Consider the following 5,954-nt stretch of genomic DNA (forward strand, 5'->3'; position numbering starts at 1 on the left):
AAGAAATTAAACATAGAACTTCCCTATGACCCTGCCATTGCACTCTTGGGTATTTATCCCAAACATACAGATTAGTGAAAAGAAGGGCCATCTGTACCCTAATGTTTATAGCAGCAATGGCCAAGGTCGCCAAACTGTGGAAAAAACCAAGATGCCCTTCAACGGATGAATGGATAAGGAAGATGTGGTCCACATACCCTATGGAGTATTATGCCTCCACCAGAAAGGACGAATACCCTACTTTTGTAGCAACATGGACGGGACTGGAAGAGATTATGCTGAGTGAAATAAGTCAAGCAGAGAGAGTCAATTATCATATGGTTTCACTTATTTGTGGAGCATAACAAATAGCATGGAGGACATGGGGAGATAGAGAGAAGGGAGTTGAGGGAAATTGGAAGGGGAGGTGAACCACGAGAGACTATGGACTCTGAAAAACAATCTGAGGGTTTTGAAGGGGCAGTGGGTGGGAGGTTGGGGTACCAGGTGTTGGGTATTACAGAGGGCACGGATTGCATGGAGCACTGGGTGTCTTGAAAAAATAATGAATACTGCTTTGCTGAAAATAAATTAAAAAAAAAAGATAAAGAAAAGCAAGCTTAGAAAATGTAGAAATAAGGCACCTGGGTGGCTCAGTGGGTTAGGCCACTGCCTTCGGCTCGGGTCATGATCTCAGGGTCCTGGGATTGAGTCCCGCCTCGGGCTCTCTGCTCAGCGGGGAGCCTATTTCCTCCTCTCTCTCTCTCTCTCTCTCTCTGCCTGCCTCTCTGCCTACTTGTGATCTCTCTGTCAAATATATAAATAAAGTCTTAAAAAAAAAAAAAGAAAATGTAGAAATCCTGGAGGAGCTACCAGTCTCCATTAGAAGAGCCAGTTAAGAATAGTGGGTATACCAAAAGGAGAAGAGAAGGAGAAGAGGGACATAGTTGTTATCACAAAAGTGTTGTCTGAGAACTTCCCAATCCTGGGGAAAGAAGTGGACATAGAAGTCTGTGAAGTTAATAGATAACCTTCCTATCTCAATACAAAAATACCATCTCCAAGACACTTTCCAATGACACTGTCAAATGTCAATGATAAAGAAGGAAACTTGAAAGGGTAGAAGAAAGTAACCTAAAACTGAGTCCCCATAAGAGAGAACACCAGCAGATTTCTCAGCAGAAACTCTGCAGTCCAGGAGAGAGTGGAATGACATACTCATAGCATTGAAAAATAAATATTGTCAGTCAAGAAATCTGTATCCAGGATTTATCTTTCAGACATGAAGGAGAAATAAAGACTTCCCCAGACAAAGAACACTTGAGGGAATTCCCCACCACTAGTCCTGCCTCCAAGACATATTGAACAGAACTTTAATACTGTAATGAAGAGAGGAAGGTAAATTAATACTGTAATGAACAGATGAGATGAGACTCTGAGTTAGCTGGCAGACAGAGTCAGAAACTGTAACCTTATTTTAGAATAGGGCACTAAACACTTTATGATAATGGCAATGGTTAACATTATTAAAAATAACTAGAGCTACTACAGTTGGTAACAAACCCATACCAAAAAAAGAGTTTGCGACAGCAAAAATGCAAAAGGGGAGGAGAAAAATGAGAATAGCCATGTAGGCATATGAAGAAAAGTTGCCAACAGCAGGAAAAGCACCATTTAATCTATGAGACAGTTTATACAAACCTCATGATAAGACAAAACAATATCTAGAGCAGAGAGAACATTGAAAAAGGGCAAACTGAGGGAATCATCATGGAAAACCAGCAACTGACAAAAGTAGACAGAAACACAAAGAAGAAGAAATAATAAAGATACAAAACAACCAGAAAAGAAAAGATAAAATGACAATAGCATCAATAATCACTTAAACGTAAATGGATGACTTTACCAATCAAATGACAGAGAGTGCCTTGATAAATTAAAAACATAGGCCCAAGTTTGTGACGCTTTCAGAAGGCTCATTTTAGCTGTAAGGACAAATGTAGGTTTATAGTGTAGGAATGGATGTGGATAACCCAAGCAAATAGTACCAAAAAGAAAGCAGGTGCAACCGTATGTACATTCAGACAAGATAGACTTCAAGCCAGAAAGAAGATATAACAATTGTAAATACATGTGCCCTCAACACCTGAGCACTGAAATACATTAAACAAATACAGATCATAAGGGAGAAATAGACAATGATCCAGTAATAAGGACCCCAGTACTCCATGGTCCACAATGGATGGATCATCTAGATACAGAATTGGCAAGGAAACAGAATGTAACCACACTTCAAAAAAAAAATGACAGACATTTACAGAACATTCTGTTCACCTGCAGAGGAATGCATATTCTTCTCATGTGTACCTTGAATGTTCTCCAGGATAGACCCCTGATGGAACACAGAAATCTTAACAAAATTAAGAAGATTGAAATCATATCAGCCAACTTCTTTGACTACATTGGTATGAAAGTAAAAATGAACAAGAGGAAACTGAGTAGACCTAAAAATATGTGGGAAAGAGGTGACAACATTTTAAACAACTGAGGCCAGACACCTGAGGCCAGATTCTTGGACTAGTCTTGAAAGCATATGCAGAACTACATTGTATTAGTTGCAATATTACCTTAGCTGCATGTCACGTTTTATTCCCTACTAAGGATGTTTTTGCATGTCTTAACCTCATGCATGATCAGTCATTTACTTTGCTTTTTACCCCCTACTCCCAGTTTACCCACTGATTATAGAAACCTAATGGGGAGTGGAAAGAAACATTTGTCTCAAAATTATCTGACATACCTGATCTTTCCATGTCCCTAATGGGGTGCCTTATTTTCCAGAAGAATATACAGCTCCAGATTCTTTCAAGGCCCACTCTCTCAAGGTTTCCAGGAACACCTCATTGCCCTCCTTCACCTACCTACATTCACCTCCTTCCCCAAACAAGTAGTGGCTGTCCATTTTCCACCAGAGGGCAATGCAGCTTCGGGAATGATAGCCAGCCTTCTCACTAGGCTTTTCTTGTGATAAGGAAGCTTGCTTTGCCTCAAAACCCATGTCTCAGACATTGGCTTACTGGGCACTGGGTGCTCAACTAGTCTGAGTTTGGTAACACAATCAATAGGTCAAAGAGGAAATCAAAAGGGAAATAAAATAATGGTCTCAAAACAAGTGAAAATGAAAATACATTATATCAAATTTTGTGGGTTGCAGTAAAAGCAGTTCTGAGAGGAAGTTTAGAGCAACAAAACATTCTTACAAAGATGTCAATTTGCCTTTACACTTCAGTGAACTAAAAAAAGAGGGACAAATTAAGCCCAAAGTTAACAAAAGGAAAGAGATAATAAAAAATCAGATCAGAATTAAATGAAATAGAGGCCAGAAAAACAATCAAAAGGATCAATGAAACTACAAGGTGGTTCTAGAAGATGATGAACACAAGCTGGCAAAAAGTTAGCTAGTCTAAGAAAAAAAGAGACATAGACTGTACAGTGACTAATATAATATAATAAAAAAAGAAGAAATAAAAGAGGGTTATTACAACGGGTAGCACAGGAATATGTAGAAACATGAAAGACTATGAATAATTGCATACCAACCAATTATATATCTAAAGGAAATGAGTCCATTCCTAGAAACACACAACTGACCAAGACTGACTTAGGAAGATGTAGACAACCTGCACAGATCAGTCTAGTCATCTGAGAGGCACAGGTGGAGGCTGAAGGGCAGGAAGACAGGCTTGTAGGGGAGGCACAGACACCAGAGAGCCTGGGGTTGAGGAACACATGGGCCTACAGGCCCCCACATTGTGACTGACATACACAAGGAGCTCTCTTTATGGCCATTTATCTGATAACCAGATAAGCTCTGACCTGGCTGAGTTCCAAGAGCCCCCTCAACTAGCCTCTGTTTTCATTGTGGAGAACTGGGCACCAGGAGCTTTGGAAAAGTTACAGTGAGATTCCAGAAAAATGGCGACCTCTCTCCACTGTTATCCCTGCCAGAAAGACAGCTCTCCCTGTGGACCTGCCTATTTGTCTCTTCCCCCAGAGCCCAGCTGGTGGAGGATGTGCCCTGGGACAATGTCGCTGCTGCAAAGGGGCAGGTCTTTCTACTACCATCTGACTGAATAGGACAAGTAGGGACTCTGCCTTCACACCAGTGTGAGGAACCCCAGCCCTCAGGACACTTATCCAGGCCCTGCCCCTCCTAGCATCCTGCACAGCCACCAGGGAGCTTTTCTGAATGGCAATGTGCACTCCAAAGTCCCTGCTATTGAAGAGAACTTGTTAGAGGACAAAAATTTGTTGAAGTCATGCCATGCTTGGAAGCTGTCCTGATGTTCTTCCTGATCTTAGTCCTGTGAAATCCCTGCAATGAACACCTTTCTGATGTTAATCAGAGCAAAATGTGCTTCCTGACCAGCCTGCCAATGTGCATGTCCTTCCACCAGCCATGAACACGGGAAGCTCCCTACCTGATCTCACCAACCTGCACTTTCCCCTGGCACTTCCCACCCCCCAGGGCCATGAGGAGACAGCCTATCCCAGCCTGAGTGAGGCTATCAGTACCTCCAAATTAAGACACAGCATGATCCACCTCAGGATCAGTGGGAGCCAGTGCCCGGACCAAGTTTGGGCTATGATGAGGCAGGACTTTACTCCCTGCTCAGCTACCCATCCTGTGGTCTTCTCTGGGCAATCCCAACCCCTGGGCCTCCTGGAGCAGTCCCTAACCCAGTGTTCAAGGCTCTGATAGCCACCCCTCACTGTCAGCCTCCTCCCTGGGCCACCCCTCATTCAGTGCTCTGGCTCTCTCATCCTCTAATTCCTCCCCCTCTGCTTCATCTCCTGTGCTGGGTACCCCCCTTACCCAACTTCTTCCCCTGGAATCCCTTCCTGCCACCACCATGTTCCCCTCAGCCTCCTGAGATTGCCCAAGGACTCAGCTGACACCCAAGATCAACTGCCCAATTTGTGACAACAATGCCACATGCCTTGTCCTCCATCACTCAGGGTGTCCCCCTGGATACCAGCAAACTGTCCACTGACCAGAGGCTTCCTCCATACCCATACAGCCCCCCAAATTTGGTTCTGCCCACCCAGCCACCTACACCAAAGTCTCTATAACATCCCGTGATGTCCTCTCCGGCCTGCTTAAAGGAACCTTCAGGTGGGCAGCCCCTGGGTAGCCCACCACACTGTGGGACACTATACCCACCCAGCTCAATGGGCGTGAGCAAGAATTTCACCATCATCCAGTGAGGGACTTCAGCCTGGGGAACCTGTTTCCTCACAGCGTGCTCTTTGATGATTGCTGCTAGGACTTGTTCGCCCCCTGGCATGCACACACTCTGTCTCAGCAGCAAGAACGGTTTAGCATGGAATCCCATCAACCATCCTGATATTGGATCCCCCAGCTTTTTTGAGGGGCCTTTATTTTTAGGAAACAAGGGGCCAATTAGTGGCCTACAGGACCCACATGCCCTCAACCACCAGAACTTGACCCTCTGTTCCTGCCATGGCTCAGGGCCCAAAAGCATCCTCCCAGGAGGGTCCTCCCCAGGTTATTGTAAGGAGATTGTGGCAACTCTGACTGGAGTGCCTGGCTTTGAGGGGTTATCAACCTAGCTGGGGTCGGGTTGGGGCTGGAGGAGTTGTTGCACATGACAACACTGGGCCTGGAATGGTTCCACATGCTGAGTGACCCCGATGGCTTGCTGTGTGATCCTGCTGTGGAGGACTCATTTCAAAGTCAGCATCTGCAGTGAGGAGCCTTCTCAACCTCCCTCTTCTTAGCACTGCCCCATCACTGTTCCTTTTCTCCCTTCCCCTGGGCAAGGAGAGACTCTACTCTGCCCACAGAGCCTCTGTCTAACCTGAATGAGGGATCCCAAGAATGAGGAAAAGTCAGGGGTTTGTCCTGGTGGCCCCTGAATTCTGCATAAGGGTTGGGTCCAGTGAAGCTCAAG

The 5,954-nt window shown here is 44.7% G+C and overlaps 1 pseudogene; it reads left to right on the forward strand.

Annotated features, from left to right (window-relative positions):
* The first annotated feature begins 3,954 nt into the window (after positions 1-3,954).
* On the forward strand, positions 3,955-5,753 carry LOC131834696 (CREB-regulated transcription coactivator 2-like; annotated as a pseudogene).
* Positions 5,754-5,954: the final 201 nt, after the last annotated feature.

The sequence above is a fragment of the Mustela lutreola genome, chromosome 6 (genome assembly GCF_030435805.1).
Source record: "Mustela lutreola isolate mMusLut2 chromosome 6, mMusLut2.pri, whole genome shotgun sequence".
Classification (NCBI taxonomy): Eukaryota; Metazoa; Chordata; class Mammalia; order Carnivora; family Mustelidae; genus Mustela; species Mustela lutreola.